Here is a 27,223-nt window from a genome sequence, read left to right on the forward strand (position 1 = left end):
ATGGTGGACATTGCAGTATCTGGAAACAGGAGCACAGAAAGGAAAGAACTGGAAAAAAAATAACAAAACACAAAAATCTGAAAATAGAAGTAGAACAACTATGACAAAAGAAAGCAAAGAAGATACCCATAGTGCAATTCCAAGACCTTTGGAGACCCCTTTGAGCACTATTACCATTGACAAAATTATCAACAGTAATTTCCAAAAAGCATCTTTACTTGGAAACCTTACATCCTGCAAAAGTACTTTTAATTTTATTAAATAATATATGTAGTGCTTTCTAAGTTTGGTTGTTTTCTTGCAGATGTTTCATCACCCAAACTAGGTAACATCAACAACATTGATGATGTTACCTAGTTTCGGTAATGAAATGTATGTAAGAAAACAAACAAACTCAGAGAGCACCAAATACCTCTCATTTCAACATTGAGCTACACATATTTTCCTTTATTTGGTAATACAGTACGTCCTTAAGAAGGACTCCATATATGGGCATAAATGCTAAATCTAGACTAAATACGTGGGTGATTTTGTGACCGCCACTAACAATCATTTATCCCTTTGTTGCTAGATATTTTCAAATTGTCAGTAAATAAAGGGCATCTCCCTGGCAGGACTATGCAAAAAAAGAAAAAGGTGAATTAACTGGAACACAGCAAGAAACTAAAACAGGTATAACAGATGAAGGTCCCATATTAGGTCTATAAGCAACAGGATCTGGAAAACCATAATACAGTATTAGCGTTTAGTATTCCACTTCTGCTTTTTGGCAACAGATGCAAAAACTTTGTTTCAAGGCTAAATATGCCTATTTCTCTCTCTCTCTCTCTTTTTTTCTAATTTTCCAATTGAACAGTGTCTTGTCTTGGTATAAATCATTTTAAGGAAATAATAATCAAAGTGTTCACAACAATATTCCTTGAGTTAATAGAGGTTATATTAATCATGGGTACAGTCACATACACAGAACTGGTAGAAAAATTTTGGTCAGGTACGTAGAACCGGTAGACAAATTTTGAATTTTTTTCTTTTTTTCCCTTCTGGGCTCTGGGTATATTTTTCCTATCACAGGAAGTGAGGTTGAATGTGTTATAAATTTAGAAGAGCTGTGCGTGAATGTATGTGCATACAATTTATATAGTAGATAATGTATATTTTTGTGTGCCTATGTGTAATATGTATATACACATATGTACATACATATTACACACATTACACAATTCTATGTATACATATAATTAAATAGTATATTTTGGATGTTTAGTAATAGTAATAGGGAAATTGTATCTCTTTGCGACGATGAGAAGCCAGGCACTCTAAACCTAACCCAAATCCTTGACAGGAGAGATGTCAAGTTGACCACCTTTAAGCCAGTCACATGACCTTTAAGCCACCCCTGGTCATATGATCATCAAGCTACTCCCAGCTGGTCACATGACTGGCAAGCCACATCCACAACATAAGCCACGCCCATAGTGTAGTAGTAAACTTTTTTGCAGCCCTTCACTGATCATAACTATATTTGTTTAACTAAGTTAACATATCTTCCTTATATCACTAATCCTACCATATATTCTCTCTCTTTCTGTAGCAATGGGAAAAAATCTTTGTGAACTATCTTGTTTTTCTTAATACCCACTAAAATGTAGCCTTTGGCAGTTCTGATTGTTTTATCTATTGATTGAAGCATAGCAGTGGAGCTGAACAGATCTGAGCACCGTTGCTTAATTTTCGTATTATGAGTATTTGCCTTTAAGTTGAAGACAACATTTATTTGGCTCCCTGGATTCCCCATCAAAGCACTGATCATGCCAAACTTTGCTTTTCTTCAGGAAGCTGGTTGCCTATTGTGCTGTCATATCTTGTCCTCGGGAAATGAATAAAAACCACAATTTTGTATCCACTATCCTGGAAGTAAGTTCTGTGTAATTCAATAGTCTGATTTCTAAATAGATAGGATTACACCTTGATCTTATCTACCTGATAACAATTTATAATCCCCTGAAAGTTGCAAAGATCTTATTTTCAGGTTTAAAAAGAAGGGGCTTATTTCATCAGTATTCTAGAGAACTGCAATCCTGCATCACACTTTCCTCTCAGTTTATATAAATATAGACTACAATTATCCATACTATGAAACCACTACATTGTGTTCTTCTAGTTGCTCCTGCTTTACAGCAGTGGCAGAGTTGAACTAAAACCAATTGTTTAATTACTAATTTTAATACAATGCCAAAATGTTCTTTGTTACATTATGGTGAAGAGGAAACAAGAATTGCAGCAACTGAAGCTGTCAGCTTTTTCTTTAGATAACGGGCTATTAAAAACATTTTAAAGTTTAAAAAAATCATGTACAGGGGATAGCAGTGTTAATTCACGATTACCTTCCAAAGGTAGAAGGCTCTGAGGATTTGCACCATCATAATATCTGACTGGTGAAGAAACATAGCTAAACATATTGGCGGTAAAGAACAGATTCCTGATTTCATTCCCTGCTACCCTGCATTCAGATAGCACAACATTTCACTAAGGTAATACTAACAGATCTATTCTGGATATGAAATTATTTTATTTTCTGGGTTTTCACACTACATCGCATACTTAGGCATTTTTTCCCATACCACATTTTGAACACTGCATTTCAGACATAAATACTCTAGAAAATGTCCAGAAATACTTTACTAGAATAGACCACTTCTATTCCACTTCTCCACTCACAACAGAATACCCTATTGAACTAGACTTACCATCCTAGGTTTAGAAAACTTAGAACTATGTCACCTTAAACACGACCTAAGCATAGCCCACAAAATCATCTGCTACAATGCCCTTCCTGTCAACGACTACTTCAGCTTCAACCACAACAATACACAAACACACAACAGATACAAACTATAAGTAAACCACTCCAAACTTGACTGCAGCAAATACAACTTTAGTAACCGAGTAGTTGATGCATGGAACTCACTACCTGACTCTGTAGTATCATCACCTAACCTCCAAAGTTTTACCCTTAAACTATGCACTGTTGACCTCTCCCGATTCCTAAGAGGTCAGTAAGGGGCGTGGATAGGTGAACCAGCATGCCTTCCATCCTCTGTCCTATTGTTTCTCTTTTATTAGTATCATGTAGATAAACATTGTTATACCTTTGTATACTACCAATACATACTTGACAAAACAAACAAATAAAAATAAAGTAATAACACCAATGCAACAACACTTGCATTATGATATCACAACCGGGGCAAAATGTGAAAAAAAAATCCCTATTGGTTCTGTGGGCATGGTTTATTTTTTAGGCTTGACTTGAGGTCTGGTGGGCATGGCCTCCGGTGGGTGTGGATTGGTGGTCACGTGACTTTTTGGGCGTGTTTTGTGATCATGTGACCAGATGGGCATTCTTAGTGGTCATGTGACCAGGTGGGCATGGTTTAAATCTGTTAAATATATTCAGCATATTTAACAGAGTTGGAAGAAGGGACTTTGCAAGGTCCAACCCCCTGCCTAAGCAGCATTGCAAAAGTACACAAAATGGCCCCTTCCACAAGCATGAGCCTCACAGAGCAACAAAGAGCTGAAAAATGTTTGGAATAAAATGAAAATACTCAAAAAGAAAAGTATCAATTAAAGTGACTTTGTAACAATGCTAATATTTGGGGGGAGACAGAATTCAGATCATTCCAGTGACATTTCTGAAACAGATTGTATAATGTACTTTTATTTGAAATTGGATCCAACACAGCAAATCATTCCTATGAGCATTTACAGAGAAGGCTTTTTTCTTTCATGCATAGTCATAATCACAACATATACCACATGTTGCTAGTGGTGCCTACATAAATATATCCCTGTGTTCATTCTAAAGTAAAATGTTTTCTTACGCATTATATAGAGAATCAGTTTATTTCAATTCAGTCTACGTTTAAGTACAAGCTTTTTTTTTTAGATTAGGAATTACATGAAGGAATTACATGGAAAGCCATGCAGGCAATAGAGTGGGTTGGCAGAATAAATATGCTCAGCCCCTCTCTAAATAAGAGAGTTGCTGAGAAGAGTGCTTCCAGCATAAAATATAGCTCTCTTCTCCTGTGAATACAATTCCCCAATAGCCTAGGACCATGATGGTGAAGCTATGGCATGTGTGCCGGATGCGGAATCATCATCCCTTGCTCTTCTGGGTTCCAGCAGGTTTTCATGTGCATGAGCACACCAGAAACCAGAAGAGCAGCTGCCCATGACACTTGCATGCTCCAGGAAGATGATCTTCCTGTTTCCAGTGTCTGCGTGCACACCGGCCAGCAAGTCTGGTTTCTGGCACTCATGCGCATGCGAAGACCAGCAACAGGTGTGTGTGCCAAAAGATGCGGATAGGGGATGCCAGCGGTTGCATAGCAAGGTAACAAGACTTCCCTCCCTCACTGCCCGCATGGGCTTCTTTCATGGCCCAGGAGGTCTGGAGCACCAGTGAATGAGCAGGCAGCGAAGGTGTGGTGGGGCTGCCTGCAAAGATGATCCTATGGCTACCATCAAATTGGGGCCAAGACACCCCTCTTTGCTTGCTCCATCAGCCAGGTGGGTCCCCTGCCCATTGCTGCTTGTCTCCGGCATTCCTCCTGTGCAGCCCCAATGGCTGCCCAGCCAGCAAATGCTGCCCTATACACCTGATCCAGCCAGTTGCTCTTGCCCTTCTCCCTTCAACTGCCAGTGCTGCTGCTCTTGTAGGGCTGGGGCGGCGGCACAGAGCCTGCCACTGGCCAGGGAATGGCAGCTTACAGCAGGGAGAAGCCCCAGCAAAGTGACACATTCAGAACTTCTCCAACCAGTACATGGTACTGTTGAGGTGGAGGGGGGGACAGACAGCCTGCGCTGGCCAGGGAATGGCATCTCCCAGCAGGGAGGAGGCCAGGCATTCAGAACTTTTCCAGCTGGTGCATCTGCCAAGGTGGGGGAAGGGACAGAGAGTGCTGCTGCCAGCCAGGAAATGGCAGATCCCAGTGGGGAGAAACCAAGGCCACATCTGCACAGGCAGCCCACCATCACCACCCTGCCCTCATAAGCTGCTAATCCAGGGAAGCTCCGAATGCCCAGCCTCACTGGGACTCTTCCCTGCTCCACTATTTTCTGGCCTGTGGCAGGCTCATCTCAATAGTACCATGTGCCAGCCGGAGAAGCTCCAAATGCCTAACCTTGGGAATGCTGCTCCTTTATCTCGATAAGGAACATGCCAGTAAGAGCAGTAAGAGGAGCACTGGCCCTCTTGGAAGAAGTGGGGCAGGGGGCACATTTGTAATAGGTGGTTGCACATGTGCATGAGCAGTGTGGGGCAGATATGCAGTGTGGAGCAGATATGCAGTGTGGAGCAGATATGCGGTGTGGAGCAGATATGCAGTGTGGGACACATGCAGTGCGGGTCATGGGGGTCATGCATGCATGTGCAAATGGAGGCATGCATTGCATTATAGGTGCCAGCATGTGTGAGCACAAACAGTGCACTCTCGCTTGGACTTTCAGCATGCAACACCAAAAAGGCCCAGGAAAACAATATCAAAATGTGCAGTATTTAATTCTGTAAGCAAAGAAACGGGAAAGTAACAAAATGAAAAGTGCTGGTTTATGCTCTCAAGCAGTATATTTAGTAACTAAGCAAAATCCTAAACATGGATTAATAAGACACATGAAAACGAAAAGATGGAGATGAAACATTATCGTAATTTACTACCTTCATTTGAGAATCAGAACTACGCCTGCCAGCAGTCCCAGAGGCTTTTAACTTTAAAGGGAAGCTCGGTAATTAGAAATATGATTTAAATAACTATGAGAGGAAACAATTGAGCGTAAATGGGACACATCTAATTCAAAAGCTTTAGTAAGAAAAACGGCCGGGAAGCTTGTGAAATAAGCAGAAACTTGGCAACAGATTTCAGGGTCTGAAAGGCAAGCATTAGAAGAGTAGCCCATTATTTGTTTTTAAGAAAATGCAGAAATAATGAGGGAGCAAAATGAAGTTGGCCAGGTAAAAAGTGTGGAGTACATGAGCAAAGAAAGGCTGTGCTGGGGAAAGGAGGCAGAAGCAGCAGAGAGAATATGAAAGGTGGTGCCTTTTGGAGAGGGAGGATCCCAAGCAACATATTGCATGTTTTTCACTCCAAGCCCAAACTGGAAAACACTGCTGGGGTGGAGGAGCATTCCTTCCTAACATGCTCCAAACTGTTGATCCTGTTGCAAGCTCAGTTCTGCCTGCAGGCATGCAATTGCTGGAGAGACGGAGTAACGACACGGACACCAGAGCTGGATTTAAACTGGGTCATTTTTATTAACATAAATTTTCATAATTTATTCATTAAATTTGCATATATTAGCATAATCAACTATGACCCGGAAATGGACCTGCAGGGTCAAACAAACACTTCCGGGGCGGAAATGACGTTAGGGCAAAACTTCCTGGGCAACTCATGGGCGTATCTCGATGCAAGTCCAGGTGAGGGACCACTCCATCACCTGCGACCCTGCCATGCTTTGCATGAGGGGGGTCCCACCGGCTAACCCGAATCCGGGAATTTAAAGGTGCAGGACCCAAAGACAGGTTCCCCCCAGCCGCTCAGGCAGTCGCTCCCTCCATGAGCTTGCAGAGAACCTGTCAATCATCCCCAAAGATGCCCAAGGGAGAACGCGCGGTTGCTAAACCACCCCCCAATTTTCCGCCCCTAACCTGCCTACCCAAATGACCAAAGGTAAGCCAATTAATCTAATAAAAATACAGGCACCCCCTAGCCGCACATCCATCTCCTCAGTGTGGAATGGGCGAAAAAACAGCCCGGCTAAGAGGCAGAACTGCAAAAAATTCCCATTCGGCCCCCTAAGGGCGACCCCTAAGCACACTGCAAAATAGGGAGGGCGGGCGGGTGTCTGCTCGGGCTGCTGTCCGGGCGAGAAGGCTGAGCCTCGGGCCTGCTCGCCCTTATATAGGGCAAGCAGGCCCCGCCCGGACCAATCAGCAGCCGGGCCAAACAGGCCCGAAATCCCGAGCGAAGTCTCGCCTCGCGAGACTTCACTCGGGATCCAAAATGGCGGCCGCCAGAGGGTCCCATGTCTCCCGGTCCCTCCAGCAAAGCCTGCCTGCCGGGTAAGTCCAGCGCCGTCATTTTGAGGGCAGGCTTTTCCAAGGCCAGTCGTTTATTTGTTTGTTTGTTTGTTTTGTCAAGTATATATTGGTGGTATACAAAGATATAATAATATTTATATGCATGATACTAGTAAAAGAGAAACATTAGGACAGGGGATGGAAGGCACTCTGGTGCTTCTATGAACACCCCTTACTGACCTCTTAGGAATTGGGAGAGGTCAACAGTGGATCAACAGTCATAGAGGGAAACAGATGACTGCACCAGAGTACTGGATTTTCACTGCTAGTGCAAGGAAGGCTTGCAGCAATAGTTTGGAGCTTGCTAAGAAGGACCTTCAACCGAGCTATGCATTTTCTAGTCCAGGCTGCATGGATTTAAAAGAAATCCCTCACAATGAGGTGGGTAGGCAGTACCCCAGTCGCTACTCGCTCTTCCTGCCCCACTCAATCTCTATTCAGCAAATTGCCTGCCTAAAGCAACCTTTGCAAGTTGGCCACAGAGACTCCTGGAAGGCGACGTGGAAGGCAGGCAAGCATGTCAGAGGGGAATGGATTGGAGAAGACAGACTGGGATGGGGGGCAGGGGCAGCAAAGTAGGCCACGGCTTCGCAGGCTTACCTGGCAGGCAGCTCAGGGTTGCAGCATTTCAGGTAGGCAAGCTGCGGAGCAGAGACTGGCTGGGGCAGGTGAACAAGCAACAAGCAGTTCTGGGCCGTGGCTGTCAGCCATCACTACCAGTCCTGTGAACTTGGCCACATCTCCACTCTCGGTCCTCCTGAACTGTTCCGAACTGGGAGCATTTCATCCTTGGTCATAACCCAAGCTCCTCCCTTTTGTATCTGCATTGCAACTTCAGAAAGACTTATGTACTGAGCAAATTGTATTATGACATTATGACACACATTTTCTCATTTGATCCCTTTTGCAGATGCCTATGATTGAACCAAAAATTAATCAAGCAGATTTGTGAATACGTTTAAGCAAGATGCTAAGAGGAGAAAAACAAAGATGAAAACTAATGTGGTTCTGCCCATTGTACAAATACAACAGGCAGATCTTTAATGGGTTTAATTAAAGTAATTGTGGAATGGTAGGGTAGTATTTTTCTTCTCCAATGCATTTGCTTATTATAAATGTAGATGCATACAGAAGAATGTTCTCACATAGCTATGTGATGCGTAGTTTGTAATTTCATACTCTTTAGTTTTGAATTTTAAGTATTATGGTCCTTGAATCCTTAGCACATTTTGTTGATTTTTTAAAAATAGTGTTATTAGACTTTACTTATTTTTTATTAATATATGTCCCTGGCTGTTTTATTGATTTGTTTTGTAAGTACATTCTTGCAGTTTGATAAGCTCCTTTGTAGAGTTCATCTAAACACTGAATTTTAATATGTGGGTTTTTTTCCTCTGATATGTTCAAGATTAGTCTCTCTATTATTAATGAAATCCTTGCCTGTTATCAGACTAAATGCTAAAACCCTACTAAGTGTTTTATCAGAAGTAAATTATTCCGGATGCTTAATACTAATGACAGTATGACTGTAACTTTGTTGCTTGTATCCTTATGATTTATATTGACTGGTTCCTAATACGATTTGATTGCTTATTTGTACCCGGAATATCATTAAGTGTTGTACCTTATAATTCTTGATGAACATATTTTTTCTTTTATGTACACTGACAGCATATGCACTAAGACAAATTCCTTGTGTGTCCAGTCACACTTAGTCGATAAAAAATCAATTCCTATTCTATTCTATTCCATTCCATTCCATTCCAATAGGACACCTTATTTCAGCAATACATACAAGAGAAGCTATTCAAGAATGCAGTCTAGAAGCTTGAGAAAGCCTTCCACAAAGAATAATGCTGGTTACAGAGATCAGACTCCGGTGTGAGAGTAGAGTCATATAAATATTATACAATAATGCCTTTGTTTAATTTTTGAAATGTTGAGAGTTATGAAAATGTTGAAAAGGAATTTTAGAGATTTGAACAAAAATAGAACTTCCAGAATAAACCTACTAGCATTTTAAGAAGTATTGTTCTAATTTACATGATACCTTTCACGATACAAAAATCATTGGATGGAACTACAGATGATTTTGCACCAATAAGAGTTAAGACAGAACATGGGTTTACTACAGTGCTATACTTTAAGGAACAGAAAATTGTTTTGTGCAATATCATATGACCCTAGTCTTTGTGCTTATTTTAACTTTAATAAGCAGAATAAGTGTTTTTAATTTCAAATAATATAATAATCCTTAAGAGCTTTTGGGAAGAGAATAAATGATAGTTTTAACTTTTTTTGTAGGATTATATGCTGCTGGCAGCAATGGCAATTAGTAAATTTACAAAAGCAATGCTAATGTTATTCACCCTGCTTCCATGTACTCTATTTTATTCACAAGTATCCTAATTAGGTAATTCCTTGGGCATTTAGAATTTGCTTCATTTAATAAATATCCTTTTCTTCCTTAACCACATTTAAATACCCTTTTCTTATTTAACCACATTTAAATATTTTTTTCTAATTGCATCACTAATTGGTATTTTATTACATACTATGTATTAAACAATTCTCTCTCTCTCTCTCTCTCTCTCTCTCTCTGTGTGTGTGTGTGTGCGCGTGCAGAGAATATGTTACTGCAGTCAAGAATTTCAAAGAACATGTGTAAAGTAAGTGTTTTAAAGAAAATGGCAGCTAATTGGAGCAGTTGCTTCTCTATGGGGTGTGACTTTTGGTATAACCCTTATGTGTGTGTGTGTGTGTGTGTGTGTGTGTGTGTGTGTGTATATATATATATATATATATTTGTTTTCGTAAATTTTCACGGGTATATGTATGTAGATTGTTCTGAGTTCGGTTTTTGCCCTGTGTAATATTTTGCATGTCTATGCGACGTTTCGGTGAAATCACATTCACCATCATCAGGCTGAAGTTTCAAGCTTCGTGCTGTTGTAAAATGGAATGTTTGCAACTGTCATTTCTTCCTAGTATATAGTGTGGGGGTGGAGATTTGGTTTGAATGTAGCAAATAGATTGGGTGATTATGTTTTAGTGATCTGATTGGTTGGTGCAATCATAATTATTAGAAGGATTGACATGGTGATTTTTATGAAGTGTTTTTTTGTTTAAGGCTGGTTTCCAAATCTCTGGTAGGCGGGACGTGTCATCTCTTTTATTTATGCAAAGGGGGCTCCTCTCAATCTCTATGGCTTCCAAAGCAATTCTTCTATATAAATTCTCTGTTTTGTGAAGTAATTTAGTTTTTTCAAAGTCAATTTCGTGCCCTGTTTTTTTTTAATGTGCTGGACAAGGGAGGAAGTCTTTTCTTCTTTTTTAATTGCATTTTTATGTTGTGCAATGCGTGCACTTACTCTTCGATTGGTTTGTGATTTCACCGAAATGTCGCATAGACATGCATAATATTACACAGGGCAAAACCCGAACTCAGAACAATCTACATATATATATGTAGGCTGAAGGGATTGGATACTGTAGCCTAGAAGATAATTCTCTGCCTTACAAGGCAAAGGTTGCAGGTTCAAGTCCCAGTGGGTATGGCTAGCTGATGAGGCCAAAATAAGGCCGAAATAGATCTATCCTAGTCTCCCTTAATTTTCAAATTCAGCTTAAACATGTGACATATATATATATATATATATATATATATATATATATAGTAGATTGTTCTGAGTTCGGGTTTTGCCCTGTGTAATGTTTTGCATGTCTATGCGACGTTTCGGTGAAATCACATTCACCATCATCAGGCTGGAGTTCCAATCACCAATCACCGAAACGTCGCATAGACATGCAAAACATTACACAGGGCAAAACCCGAACTCAGAACAATCTACATACATATACCCGTGAAAATTTACGAAAACAAATATATATATATATATATATATATATATATATATATATATATATATATATATCACAAATACACACACATGTATGTAGGAGAAAGGATATGAATATACAGATGGATTTCACATTTGTATATTTCTTTCTTTCTTTAGATACAGTATATAGCTATCCAGCTCCTGAAAAAAAAAATCATGTTTTTATTGTTAACACTGGAAGGAATCCATTGTACTTGTTTTATCTTACCAGGCTTTTAAACATATACAGGAAAATGTGATACATATACTAAACAGTGAAGTAAAAAACCCAAAATATTAACTGATTCATACAAGAAACTTAAATTGGTATGTTTCAGCAATATCACCGAATTGGTATACAGAATTGATAAGATAAATGCAAGGATTTAAGGTTAATCCCAAACTTCCTCTTAGATCTGATCTGTGTAGCTACTAAATATAATGCCCATGTTGTCATAACCTTGTGGCAAAATACGACTGCATCATTTAATAACACTGTATTCTATTGCAGTGAGAACAAGACTTGTAGCTTGCCCACAATCTACTTAAAATGTTAATTGGAATTGATAGTTTGGACTTTCCTAGGGCCCCATGCGTTGCAGATTCATTCATGATATATTTCACAGGTTTAACACTGAAGTGAAAATCATCTATCTTCCTAGAGAAAAAGTTAAATCCTCATGTTGTGAGTGGTTCACCAAAATCACAAATCTACAATTCTCGTAGCACTTTGGTAATGTGATTCTGTAGAGTGATTGCAGCTTATATTTGGATCTAAACTTACAGTAAATATACCATAATAAAATAAATACAACTGTTTAACATTTCTTCATTTTTCAAAAACTCTTAATTCACTGTTTAAGAGCCCCTTTATGTCATCATTACTGATCCCAAAACTTACATATTTGTTTTTCTCAAATTTCTCAAATTTCATTAACAATTAATTTCTTCTTATACTTGGTCAATGGTTGTGATAGCCTCTTAAATATCTGCAACAACTCTCATCCCACCACTGTTTCAGGACCTGTTTATAGGCAATAAATGTGACATGGCATATGTCCTGTGCAAAACCATTCTGATGCTAAAGAATTTCTGACATGAAATTGTTTCAAATAGGAACACACACTGCTATAAGGCCTTGCAAACACATTATGTAATGGAAGTGATACTTATGAGTATAGTTAATTGAGGTAACAACCAAGCTACATACAATTATTTTATAAAATAGAAATATTTCTGAAATAAAAGGAATCAGTTTTCTTTTTCAGAAAGAACATCTTAATTCAATAACTCAATAACATATAAGGATATTATCATGTGCTTAATATCTCTGTGATTCAGATCCTTGAACATTTTTAATGGGCATAGGAAATATAGCATTCTATATCAACTTTTAATACCAATTGGTGTGCTTTTATATAAAACCTACCTTTTCTCAGTTTTATTTATTGGCCAATCTATTTGTCTATCCTAGTTTATTTTATATATAAAGCTACCTAGCTTAATTTGTGATTCATCACCGGAATAATTGAGTGGAACCATATTTTTGTGAATAGCATTCTGACATTGCTTTTATGACTTAATTTATGATGACATGTTTGGATACATATCATCCTGCTAACTATAAAAGCCATGTTCTATATTATATTTCTGATTGATGACATTTTCTCATTACTTCTACATTGGCTTAATACTGAATAGTTAATATGGCTGCAGTTGCATATAATCTATTGTTATACTCACCAAACATCACAGTTCTCCAAGGAACAGGATTTGTGTTCTTAAAATTCTAAGATGAAATCTCTACTGAAAAGCAGATTAATTTCTGTTTCCTTTCCATTTGATAATTATTTTTTCTTTTTGCAGTAACCAGATATTTTCTAGTCGCTGCTTAGAAAAGAAGTGACTGAGGTGGAAAAAAGGAGGTCACAAATTGTGATAATATATCCCAAGAAGTTGCAACCATCAATGTCATTTGGTTGACAAGCAGATCAATTGTGATCAAATGATTAAAGGGTAGTGTTACAATTATATGAATATATGTCATATATCACTTTTTCTGAGATCATCATAATTTTGAACAATTATTAACAAATTATTAATAATTTGTTAACAAATTATTAACAAATGGTTAAATCTAGAAATTACCTATTATTATGGTACTTGTTGGTTTAACATTACTTTCTAAAATTATCAATTGACTGAATTATTTTACCAACATTTATAATGCATTCAAAAATAATTATTTCATCTCTCTCTCTCTCTCTCCATCCATCTTATCGTGCTGACCATGCCCAACCCTTGGCTTCTCTTTCAGGTAGTGCTTATATTAGGCCCACCCAAAATAATCAGGCTAGGGCTTGGTTTTGGGGAAACACGGTATATTATATACATATACATCTGAGAGTATTTCACCTAGGCAGCCTTCGTCGGTGCCATCTTGGATACCTACATATACATATACATATACGGATACGGATACAGATACATATTTTATTTATTTACTTATTTATTTGTTTGTTTATTTGTTTGGCAGTGGCCGGTCAGGTAAGTAGCCTGGTCCTAAACCATGTAGGGCTTTATAGGTCATGACCAACACTTTAAATTGCATCTGGAGATCAATTGGCAACCAATGCATCTCACAGAGTGATGGTGAGATGTCTGCAAGCCTTGGAAGGCCCAGGACAGTTTGTGTGGCTGCATGTAGAGGGCATTTCAGTAGTTGAACCTTGAGGTGATGAGGGCATAGGCAATTGTGAGAAGAGACTCCCTGATAGGGCTGCAACTGGTGCACTAGGCACACCTTTGCAAATGTTCCCCTTGCTATAGCTGAAAGATGATGTTCCAAGGTCAGCTGTGGATCAAAGAGAATGCCCAACTTGCAGACCCTCTCTGACAGATAGAAAACCCACAGCCATTCTGTCTTGTCAGGCTTGAGCCTGAGCCTGTCAATACTCATCCAGATCCTCCCAACCTCGAGACACAGGCACATCACCTCCACTGCTTCGCTGAATTGACACGGGGGTAGAGATGTACAGCTGAGTATCATCAGCGGTGGTAACTCACCCCTTGTCATCAGATGATCTCACCCAGTGGTTTCCATTATATATTAAAAAGCAGGAGGGAGGGGACCAATCCCTGAGGCATCCTAGAAAGGAGGGGCCTGGGAGCTAACCTCTGATCCACTGGGAACACCAAGTGTGACTGACCGGAGAGGTAGGAGGAGAACCACCATAAAATGGTGTCTCTCACTCCCAACCACTCCAGCCGGTGTAGAAGAATACCATGGTATCGAAAGCCCCTGAGAGATCAAGAATCATCAAGATAGAGGCGCGCGTGCGTGTGTGTGTGTGAAACATATTTTTGCTGATAATGAAAAGGAAGGATATAAACCAAATAATTCCCATATATGATATAAACCAAAAACATTGCCATAATTTCTCTTAATGAGGAGCATTAATATTCTGCTACATATGTGACTATATATACAATAGATTCTAAGTATTTATCAGGTTGAAATATGAATTATATAATTGAAATGTATCATCACTGTATCAAATATACCTCAGAATTATTCACTGTGAAATTTATAGAGAATTTCTTCTGAATATTATCTAAGTTTACTAATATTCTGGAAATACTTAAAAAAATTGATTTTGAACACTGCTGACTAAATACAATCTTTTATAATATTTGACAGCTAATAAGTAATTTTAATCTGTTAGTTCTTAGACCATTCATGAGCCTTTGGGTATGGTCGTGTTGGTCATATGATCACAGAAATTTCTTTAGGTAATGCTGTCTCCCTCGCTAAGAAACAGAGATGAGTACTAACCCCCACAGTTGGTCATGGGTGGGTAGGGGAAACTTTTATCTTTACCTTTTACTATGAATTTATAACCGAAATTATTTAACTATAGTATTTTATTCAAGCAAAAATGTCTAAGATATTTTGAAGTGTAGAATCATTCTAAAGAAATGAATAAAATATTTGACAGCTTGACAGCTGACCTGCAGGTGTTGTAATTCATAGTGATTGAGTAATAGAAATAAATATCTGGCAAAACTGGACAGCTGATAAACACAAGCTGTCAATTTATGATGCTATCTGACAGTATCTATGTGATCTAATCTGGATTTGATAATGAGTCAATACATTTTGCTGAAAATTAATTTGGGTAGCCAGCCAGATAAAACAAGGGTTTTTTTGAAAAGGGTTTTTATTTCTTGATTCTCCAGTTTGAAAACCAAATTAAAGGATGGAGTATTTACATATGAATCCACTGTTCATTATCCAAACATTATTAAACATTGCAAATTTCTTTCTGTCTCTATACAATTACACACTTTATACGTACATATACATATATACAGAAATTAGTTAAAAAAAGTAGTCATATCCCATATGGAATTTTACCTGTGCTTTCATCTATTGTAATTAATCTAATTAGAAACCACTGAAGAGATATTGTTTTACAACCTATTCTCTTCTGTTTAAAATTTGGTAAGATGCATAGGCTACCATAGAAATCTCAATATATCAAGCTAGATTTCAGTTAACCAAGATCTCTTGCTAATGATATTTATGCTAAAAGACCACCTGTTCTAATCTATGAATGCTTATGTTCTGCAATTCCTTGGACCTGTAATTTTTTTTCCAGCTCCACATTAAAAACCCATTTAATATTTTAAATTCAAAATATTTTCATTTTTTCTGAAAACAAAAAAGAGAAAATTAGGCATCCAAGAATTGCCCCTACAACTTTATTTTGAATATTATGTGTTGGTTTTCTTCACCTGAGTGTCTTTCACATGTGTACACCCTAGCTGTCGGATTAACAATAGCTTTGCTGACTAGAACTTCTGGAAAATGATACCACACATCTGGAGCCTGCCATGAATGAGAAAGACTAAACTAATGTGGGATTTAAATTGAAATGCTGAGGGGCCAAAGAAGGGAAAGAAAGACAGATTTATACAATTTCAGGTTACATGTAAAACAAGTCACAAGTATCTTATCAAATAACAATTAAAATGTGTCAAAAACCTGTGCTTGTTCAGACCTTCTGAGATTGCATGTTGAGTTCAATAATCTCTCTCACAATGGTATTATTAAATCTCACTTTCCAAAATGACTACACTGAGGTCTGCTATAGAGTATCCTAGGAGACTGAAATGATTTGATACTACTTTTATCAGCCAATCAGAAAATACTTTGATCCAATGGGGAAAATTAAACTTCAAACATGTTATTGTTTCTCCCCTTACATTTCTAACTCACAACTAAAAATAGGGTTTAGGAAAATCAGAGTAAAAATTAGATTTTCTTTGCTTTTAGAGGAATCATCTGCTATTTATATAGTACATACAATCATGTGTGCATAATGTTCATTTGCCTTGCACAGAAACTCCGATCATATTACACAGATATTAGGTTAACTCTATTAGTTGCCAGTTTTGGATCCAGCTCAGTTTTCATTTTAAGATTATTCGAACGGCTGCCTTCACTTTCAGGGCTCTGCTAGTTTAGCCAGTAGAAGCCGACTACTGAGATTTCAGAATCTTAGAAATTCAGTCTGTGCATTATTTTATGATATTTGTGAAATAGCATTATTTAACCCTGCTGTTCTGTTCGAGTCTGTGCAACACAAAATTGAAGTTTGAGACCCTGTAAAAAATTATCCCTGCATTTCTGAAACTTGACATTTCATGACTTTTCATCATTTTGGGGGTTCTCTCTATGATAATTTTTTTTGTGGGTGGGGGGCTTTTGCTGGGCAAAAAAGTCACACTTCACTGTTTACGAGTCTGTGTGACTCGCACCGAAAATTCTTTATTTTAAGTGCTTATATTTGGTCAATTTAAAAACTTCTTTTCCCCTGTAAACTAGGTCGAACATTTCCGCACACAATGAAATGAAAATTGAAATAAAAAAATTATGCTTATTGGTTTATTTTGTTCATAAAAGCCCACCCGCCCGCCCCCTTTTTTGTGATTTTTTTTTTCAATTTATAGATAGTTTAGCCTGCAAAATGTGTACAATTTTACTAAATTTGGTGTGGGATTACTAGTTTGAACATTCCTGATCATAAGAAAAATATAAATGAACTGAAAAAAATGATGCTTATTGGTTTTTTAAAATCAGAAACAAACAAATAAATAAATAAAATAAACAAATAAGCATCAATGTTTTCAGTTCAATTTTCATTTCATTATGTTCAGAAATGTTCAAACTGGTAATTCAATGCCAAAGTTATTGAAAATATTTGGAATTAAGGGCCTAGAAAAATTTATAAAGTGACATGATTGAAAAAACTGGGGGGGAGGCCTTATTTCTGATTTTAAAATAACAATAAGCATCATTTTTTTCAGTTCAATTTTCATATCATTATGTTTAGAAATGTTCAAACTAGTAATTCCATACCAAATTTAGTAAAATTGTATGTTGTTTGCAGGCAAAACTATCTATAAATTGAAAAAAAAATCACAAAAAGGGGGGCAGGCTTTTATGAACAAAATAAACCAGTAAGCATTATTTTTTTATTTCAATTTTCATTTCATTGTGTGCAGAAATGTTCAACCTAGTTTCCAAGGGAAAGAAGTTTTCAAATTGACCAAATATAAGCACTTAAAATAAAGAATTTTCGGTGCGAGTCACACAGACCCGTAAACAGTACAAGTGTGACTTTTTTTGCCCAGCAAAAACTAAGTACAAGTGTATAGTGGTTTTGAACAGAGCAGCAGGGTTAAATAATGTTTTTAGAATATTTTTATATACATTAATGGTTGACAGCCATTTGAAGTTGTATTGTATTTTAACTGGTTTTACTAAACATTGTTCATTGTCCTGGCTCACCAGCATTTGCAAGGAAGCCAGTCAAGTATTCACAGTGTGTGGTCAAGCCATTTCTGAGCTCCAGAACATAATCAGATAGATGGATCCTCAGGAAAAGATATTACTCCAAATCATATCCCAGGTGATTTTTACTTCCAGCCCTGTTGACTACTAATTTTGATTTAATATCTGTGTATTTTTATATTATCTCCTGAAAGCTGCCATTCAATATGGAACATCCATGGGTTTCATTTTGGCCTTAATTGTTGCCAGCTATCATACAATAATTCTGAAACTAGCAAGTGGTCCTTAATTCTTAGGATTACTTGGTAGTACTCTGGTATTTCTACATTCTAATCGATAATACCTTATGAAAACAATTAGGACCATGATGGCAAACAACATGCAGAGCCCTCTCTGTGGGCACACATGCTGTTGCCAGTTGCTCTTCTGGTTTCTAATGTGAATGCTGGTCTTCGCAGGCACTGGAGCACTGGAAAAAAGCTTGAAAACAGCACAAAATGCCCCCCAAACAGTCTGAAAATGGCCCAGAAAACGGCCTGAAAATGGTTCACAAAACAGAATGAAAATGGCACCAAAATGGCCAAAATACAGGCATGCATGACCTGGCCAGCTGGTCACCATGTTTCCGGCACTCTGACGCATGCACATGCACTCAAATGCATCACATTCCAGTCTGGGCACTTGGTGACGAAAAGGTTTGCCACCAATGAATTAGGATATCATAGGTGCAATATATAAATCATTGCTAAACAAATAGATTTTAGATGTCATACTCAGCATTGCAATACACTTTAGAAATGGTTTCTTTAAAATATAAGTGAAAAACTGAAAAAAGTTCAAAATAGTTTCCCCCCAATTTGTATATAAAAAGCACACCCCATGGTGTCATTTTCTCTCTTAAATACTGTTCATGTTTCTAAAATATGCCAGTCAATCACTTGATTACTTCAGTAATATATAGGCTGCAGTGATTTACTAAAAGACATCACATTCTCTATCTGAAAAATGTGATTACTTATGAACAGTTGTTCCAAGGCCAGCTATTTTATAATCAGCTTTGACCAGCAATCATTAAAGAGATTTTAATGGTAAAGTGTACCAGTTCTACAAGAGTAGATACAATGTGTTAGGTTAACGATCTGCATTCTAAATATGTATTTTTCCAACACATTGGAGCTGTTAACAGCTTACTGGCTCAATATTACAAGTTGCAAATATTGCCCACATATATGTGTATCTCATTCTTATTTTGGAGTACACAGCTGGGCCCAATACAATAACTACTTTAGACTGTAATAATTAATTTTCTACGGGTCTTTCTGATTAAAAAGGACATTAATCAATATATATTTATTAAATGTTGCAAACTGTGATAGGATGGAACAAATTTAAATGCCATGCCTTTGCTGCAGCAACATATACCCATCTATTACCTCAAAGTTTGAAACATTATCATATTCTAATATGGCATCCTCTAAAAGTATTAGAATTTAAACTTCCCAAACTGATGTCCATGGAAGTCTCCTAAACAATATTTCAGCCACATTGGTCAAGAATTTTGAGAGCTATAGGCAGATGTGTTGGATGTTTGTGGGGATAATTGTGAAATACAGTGGTACCTCTACTTAAGAACTTAATTCATTCTGTGACGAGGTTCTTAAGTAGAAAAGTTTGTAAGTAGAAGCAATTTTTCCTATAGGAATCAATGTAAAAGCAAATCATGCATGCAAAACTATTAGGAAAGAAATAAAAGCTCAGAATTTGGGTGGGAGGAGGAGGAAGAAGAAGAGGAGGGGGACAGTCGCTGTCGAAGGAAGAAGGTGAGGTGAGGGGAATCAAAAAAATCCAAAACTTTAAGGCTTAAAAAAAAAGAGAGACTCTGAGGCGGCGAGGAGGAGTACGCACCTTCCATACACCCGGCGCAAGGCTGCCTCCCATGTACTGCGCCAGAGAGAGAAACCCAGGGGGAATGGCAGGAAACTGGCCGAGCCTTCATGCCGCTCTCAAATTTCCTGGGAAATTTTTTTCGGGCTCAGGTTTTTAAGTAAAAAATGGTTCTTAAGAAGAGTCAAAAAAATGTTGAACACCCAGTTCTTATCTAGAAAAGTTCTTAAGTAGAGGCGTTCTTAGGTAGAGGTACCACTGTATTATGAAATTTTCCAAGATGGTTAAGAACTACTATGCCTAGTGTGCTGATGTTGTTGTATTGGATCTGACAGAACAAGGTCTTAAACATTTATCATCCCACAAATTGTTTTAGGTCAAGCTCAATGAACCTACCAATATGGGACAGACAGTATTTGTTTTTCAGATGTTATTGGACTAGTTATGGGCAGTTCAAGGCTGTTTTTTTTCCTGGTGTTCAGTTTAATTTTGTTGCTATTCTGGCACAGCAGTCCAATTAGAACTTCCCCAGAGTGATAGACAGTAATGAAATATAAAAAGAGGTTAATGCTGAGCTTGGCAGTGCTGTCATTGATGCTAATGGATATGGGCCGCTCCATTACCCTAGAGGACTGATGTGGTTTTTGGTATTTTCTGACTTGTTCTCGATATGTAGAACAATGCTACAGTTTTCACTGACTACTTTAAGTGGCACATGTATGCTCTTGAAAGACTTGAGTCCTCGGAGAGGGGCGACATACAAATCTAATAAATTATTATTATTATAATTATTATTATTGAATTGCAATTTTTTTTTAAGAAATCAGTTTTAGTGGGTTTGTTATGTATCAAGAAACTAAAAATCTATGTGATTATTATATATAGAGAAGGAATAAGGCAGAAACAAAATTTATCTTCCACAATAATTATCCCAGTAATGTTTTACTATATTAAAGGACTCTGAACAAATAATGCCTATAGTCTGATTTAAACCACATGTTTTCATTCAGAACATAGAACAGAATCATACGCCTTAATTATTCTCCTGCTGTGCTTGAAAAGGACAGAAATCCCCCTGCCCATTTTTGTTGCAATCCTGGGATACACTGAAAGCTTGGGATGGAGCCTTTTTGGCAACTAGCTGAAAATAGGCAGGGGTGTGTGTATCCTTTTCTCAAACAATATTTGATCGCCTGGAAGGGATAGGCTGTATTTTGCTTCTATCATAAGCACACACTTCCCAGAGTGCACCGGAAACAGATTTCCTGGTCCTTATTGACTCAGCTCATCTACAGGCCGCATTTGAGGGGACGAGTAGCCATGAGGTAACCGGGGAATGCAAGGGCTTTCTCCTCTACTTGCCCCACCCCCTTCACTAAGGCTTATTTTTGGGGTAGGGCTTATTATTAGACCCACTAAAATCAGCATAGGACTTATTTTTGGGGTAGTTCATATTTTGCAGAAGAGACGGAGTAACGACTCGGACACCAGAGCTGGATTTAAACTTGGGTCATTTTTATTATAATAAATTTGCATAATTTATTAATTAAATTAGCATGAATTAGCATAAATTTGCATAAATCAACATATTCAACTATGACCCGGAAACAGTGGACCTGCAGGGTCAAACAAACACTTCCGGGGCGGAAATGACGTAAAAGGTCAACATTCCTGGGCAACTAAGGGCGTAGTCGATGCTGGTCCAGGTGAGGGACCTCTCCCTCACCTGAGACCCTGCCATGCACTCGCATGAGGGGGGTCCCGCCGGCTCACCCCTACCCTGGGACTTCAATAGCGGGACCCAAAGACAGGTTCCCCCCAAGTGCGCAGGTAGCACCCACCATGGGCTTGGAGAAAACCTGTCAATCATCCCCAAAGATGCCCAAGGGAGAACGCGCAGTTGCTGAACCACCACCCAGATTTCCGCCCCTAACCTGCCTACCCAATGACCAGAGGTAAGCCAATTAACATGATTAAATGCAAGCACCCCCTAACCGCACATCCATCTCCCCAGTGTGGAATGGGCGAAAAAACAGCCCGGCCTAATGGGCGAGGCTGCAAAAAATTCCCATTCGGCTCCCGAAGGCGACCCACCAGGCACACTGCAAAATAGGGAAGGGCGGGTGGGTGTCTGCTCTTCAGCTGGGTCCTGGGCGAAAAGGCTTTCTTCCCGGCCTGCCGCCCTTCAATAGGGCCAGCAGGCCCCGCCCGGACCCAACGTCATGCCCAGCCACGTGGGCAAAGGCTTCTCGGCCGAAATCTCGCCTCGCGAGATTTCGTCCGAAAACAAGATGGCGGCCGCCATCGGAAGGGTCCGAGTCTGCCCGGCCCTTCCGCAAAAGCGCCGTGGGGCCGGTAAGTCAGCCGGCGATATTGCAGAAGAGACGGAGTAACGACTCGGACACCAGAGCTGGATTTAAACTTGGGTCATTTTTATTATAATAAATTTGCATAATTTATTAATTAAATTAGCATGAATTAGCATAAATTTGCATAAATCAACATATTCAACTATGACCCGGAAACAGTGGACCTGCAGGGTCAAACAAACACTTCCGGGGCGGAAATGACGTAAAAGGTCAACATTCCTGGGCAACTAAGGGCGTAGTCGATGCTGGTCCAGGTGAGGGACCTCTCCCTCACCTGAGACCCTGCCATGCACTCGCATGAGGGGGGTCCCGCCGGCTCACCCCTACCCTGGGACTTCAATAGCGGGACCCAAAGACAGGTTCCCCCCAAGTGCGCAGGTAGCACCCACCATGGGCTTGGAGAAAACCTGTCAATCATCCCCCAAAGATGCCCAAGGGAGAACGCGCAGTTGCTGAACCACCACCCAGATTTCCGCCCCTAACCTGCCACGGAGCGGGGGTCAGATCTCTATCTTGGCCCCCCGACTCCCCCCTCTATCTGCGCCAGCTCACGCAGAGACCGCTGCAGGTCCTGTAAGAAAATGGCGTTCCCCTGCTCTGACAGGTGAACGCCATCGGCCCGGTAAAGCCACGGCCGATCTACGGTGATGAGGGGGTGGGCCACTACAACCCCACCTAATTCCCTGACTGTTTTTCCCACGGCCTTATTCACCCTACGCCTAACCCGGTGTATGGCCCTAAGGGAAATGGCGTCCCTCCAAACGATCCTTGGAAGGATCTCTGACCACACCACTTGCGTGGTGGGCCATACCGTGCGAAGCCACCGCAGGTCTTCGCGCGCCTGGATGATCAGTGGGAGACCACCAAGCAGGCACAGGTCATTGCCACCGAGGTGCAAGACCAGCCATCTGGGTGCGGCTATGGGTTGCCGACCACCCAGTCCCATCTGGGCGCGACCCTGGGTAGCCGCCCGCCCAGCAGCGCCGGGTACCGCCCTGAGATGCTGAGTACCCAGCAACGACGGTAGGAGCCCCTCCCACCGCATACCCCTCCGGCCCATCCAAACAACATTGACCCACCGTCCCAATGACAGCTGGGTCCCAATGGCGCTTCTGGCTGCTGAGCGGCCGGCCCAGAAGACCATGCTGTGGCCACACAGCAGCGCCGTCGGTTTCTGCCTGGACTGGGAACCTGGAAGAGGACACACACAGAGAGGTTACCTAGCCTAAACCCTGCCCAGAATCCTCAGCGGGCCTAACATAACCCAAATATGCCGCTGACCGCCAGCGGCCGATCTCCTGAATCCGTTGGGCCGGGAAACCAGAAAGTGCCGCGCTAGTGGTGGCGCCGATACGGAACGAATGCGTTCCGTAGCCGGCGGGATCCATGCCTACCTGAGACATAGCCTTAGACACTATCGCCCAGAATTGATACCGGGTCAGGGGGGTGCCATCCTGGTGTACAAAAAGGTACCCACGCCCTGACCCCCGCAAGCCACAAAAACGCTGCAAAGCAGCCACCGGACAAACAGACTGATCGGTGGCTGCGCTAAGTTCAAGTCTAACCCCTCTGTGTAACTGATCTGTCTTGGAGTATCTCACCAAAAGGGAGACACCCCCCTGTCTAAAGGTCAGATCAGCGATCTGGAAAGCGCGGAGCGACAAGTCAGACTGCGAGGAGGCCATTGCCTCGCTGACCCTAAGGGCCCCAAAAAACATAACACAAGTCGCTGCCCTAAAAAGACGGGCCTCGTACAGAGAGGCACACAGACTGTCAAATGTTTGATTAATCAAAGACAGCTGCTGAACCGTCAGGGCCTGACGAGTGTCAGAAGGGAACCCCTGTCGCTCCCGCACCCAGCCTTCCAGCATCCTCCGGATGCGAAAATCGCCTGAAAAATCACTAACCCCCCCCGCCTTGGACAGAAAGGCGAGGCCGGCTAACCTAGACCTGATAGTCCTGACTGAAAGGCCACGCCTCTTCAGCAGGACACAGAATTCAGCTAGGTGCTCAACCGGGACAGGCCAGCTATGGGGGTAACCCCTACCCTGCCTGAAATCCCCAAACTCCTTACCTGCACGCTGGTAAGCTCGCAGGGTGCCAGGAGCTACAGATAAGGCGATCGCCCTGGAGGCCTCGTCCCTCCAGCTCTCGGGAGCCCGCCCAGGCTCCACAGGTGGGCTGGAAACACCTCTGGCGACTCTCGGGCCCACGGGGCCAGGGTCCGAAACCTGGACAACTGACCACGGGACAAGGCGTCAGCCACCCCGTTATCTAGCCCCGGGACGTGCCTAGCCAAAAACAAGGCGTTCAGAGACAAGGACCTGTGCACAAAATGGCGGACAAGCCGCATTACCCTGTCATTCCTCGAGGACAGGGCATTCACAACGTGGACAACCGCTAGATTGTCACACCAAAAATGCACAGTCTTGTCCCTAAACTGCTCTCCCCAGAGCTCTAAGGCCACTACCAAGGGGAAAAGCTCCAAAAAGGTCAAGTCCTTAACCAAGGAACAGGCACTCCATTCCGGAGGCCATGCCGACCAGCACCACTGGTCACCTAACACTACCCCGAAACCGCAAGTCCCTGCGGCGTCGGAACACAGCTGCAGCTCCGCTTCCAAAAGAAGCTCCTGCCGCCAAAAAGACAACCCGTTAAAATGGTCCAAAAACTCCCGCCACACGCAGAGGTCAGCCCTGACCCCAGCGCATAAGCGGGTACGATGGTGGGGCAAACGTAGCCCCCTCATCGCATCATACAACCGGCGAGAAAAAGCCCTACCAGGCACCACTACCCGACAGGCGAAATTAAGGATCCCGGCCAACTCCTGGAGCTGCCGAAGAGTAACCTTCCTGCAGCCCAAGACCGCCTCAATCTTGGTCCTAATTTTTATCAACTTGTCCAGGGGCAATCTGGAAGATTGCTCCTCTGAATCCAATTCAATACCGAGGAAGGTAATCCTGGTGGCAGGGCCTTCGGTCTTCTCGGGGGCTAAAGGCACCCCCAATTGAGCACAAAGGGCTTCGAAGTCCCGCATCAAAGCAAAGCATTGCTCCGATTGCGCAGGCCCGGCCATCAAGAAATCATCAAGGTAATGAACGACCGAACCCAGGCCACTACGCCTCCTGAGCACCCACTCCAGGAAGGTACTAAAGCTCTCAAAAAGGGAGCAGGAAACAGAACAGCCCATGGGCAATGCCCTGTCCACATAAAACCCACCTTCGAAATGGAAGCCCAGAAGCTCGAAGTCGCCTGGGTGAATGGGGAGGAGCCGGAATGCCGACTTAATGTCGCATTTACCCATAAGGGCTCCCACCCCACACTCCCTAACCATGGCCACGGCCGCATCAAAGGATGCGTACCGGACTGAACAAAGCTCGTCAGGAATGAAGTCATTCACTGACTCCCCTTTTGGAAAAGACAAATGGTGAATCAACCGAAATTCACCACTCGCCTTTTTGGGGACCACCCCCAGGGGGGACACTCTAAGATTCGAAAAGGGGGGCTCCGGGAAAGGCCCAAGGACCCTGCCCTCAGCAACCTCCTTTCGAATCTTAGCCCGCACAATGTCCTCATGTCCGACAACCGACCTGAGGTTGTCCGACATGAAAGCCTTCCTAACACCCACATAAGGGATCCTAAATCCCTCGGAGAAGCCCCTCAAGAGCAGCTCGGCTCTCGGGCGAGGGTGGTAGTCGACCAACCAACCCTCGAGCACAGACACATTAATTGGGCTGGGCCCCTTTTCCCCCAGCTGGTGAGGGAGGTTTTCCTGGACCCCCGCCCTTCTTCTCCGCCCCTTTCTTGGGGCGGGGACAGACTGAAGCTGCATGGGACCCCCCACAATTCCCGCAGGCATGCTTGTACTTACAAAAGGGACGAAAACACGCCCCTTTTGCAGCAAACTCATGACAAGCGGGCGAGGCCCCCTTGCCAGCCACACCAGGAGTCGCCTTGGCCGGTGAAGCCGCGCCGGGCTCCTCCTCCATGAAGTGCCCACTATCAGTACGCTCACACCCTTCCTTTCCAGACATATGCGTGGCCCGGAACCAAAGGTCCGGAACCACCATATCCCATGGCAAGTTAGGCTCTACCGCCATCCTCATACGAAAGCCCTTATCATAATGGCGCCATATGGTGCCCTTATATTCGAAGTGGGCCCTAGCAATCAAATCTATATACTTAAACATGGCAGAGGCCATAGCCGGCTGCCTTTGAATCACCACAGACCCATAAGTAAGAAACCATACAGCCAGGAGCTGAAGCATTTCGTTACTTTGGTTTTCTTCGTTTTCTCCCCCGGGACAATCTCTTTCTCCTGCTTAGGAACCTCTCGGTTCAAAAGCGAAAAAAGATCCACGTATTCTCCCCGCCATATAGCCTCCTTCACCGAAGGGTGAAGGTGGCATCCTAAAGGGGTGGACGGCAACCCGCACGGGATGGCCCCTGCTTTAATGCAAGCGAACGGGTCCCATACCGAGTTGGCCGCCACACCAAAAACTCCCGCACCGTGGGGGTAGGGCAAGACGGGGAGCGGGGGCATGACAGCAGGGGCCGGAGGAACCCACCCCCCTGCCCCGGGCACCGCAGGTATCCCCGTAGGACCTGGCCCGGGCAGCGGAGCAGGGCCGGCCGCCGGCGGCCCCGAAGGAGGAACCAGCTGTGCCCAGACCTGCCCGCAGGTGCCCGTGGAGGACCCCAAAAAACTGGACCCGCTCCCAACCCCCACCGGGGGAAAACCCGGGGTGGGGGAAGGAAGAAAGGACAGCGGTGTAGTGTGTGGTGCAGCCTCACCTGCCCCGTACGGGGTTGATGACATCCACGGGGGGCCCATTGTTGCAGGGCCCGGGAAAGCCGCCATCGGCCCTGCCGGGGCCTGTCGTCCAACCGGAGCCATCTGCCCAGCCTGGGCCACCGCAGGATCTCTCCCCAACGCCGCAGGAACTTGATCAAGGGACCCTCCGGAGCCCGCACCGCTTCTCCACTGCTCGAGCTCGTCGAGCCTCTCCAACACCCTGGCCCAAGACATGGCAGGAGAAAGAACAGGTTGAGGGGCAGTAGGCAACGAAACCCCCCCCCTTGCTCG

Source organism: Erythrolamprus reginae, chromosome 3, assembly GCF_031021105.1.
Source record: "Erythrolamprus reginae isolate rEryReg1 chromosome 3, rEryReg1.hap1, whole genome shotgun sequence".
In the NCBI taxonomy this organism is placed as follows: Eukaryota; Metazoa; Chordata; class Lepidosauria; order Squamata; family Dipsadidae; genus Erythrolamprus; species Erythrolamprus reginae.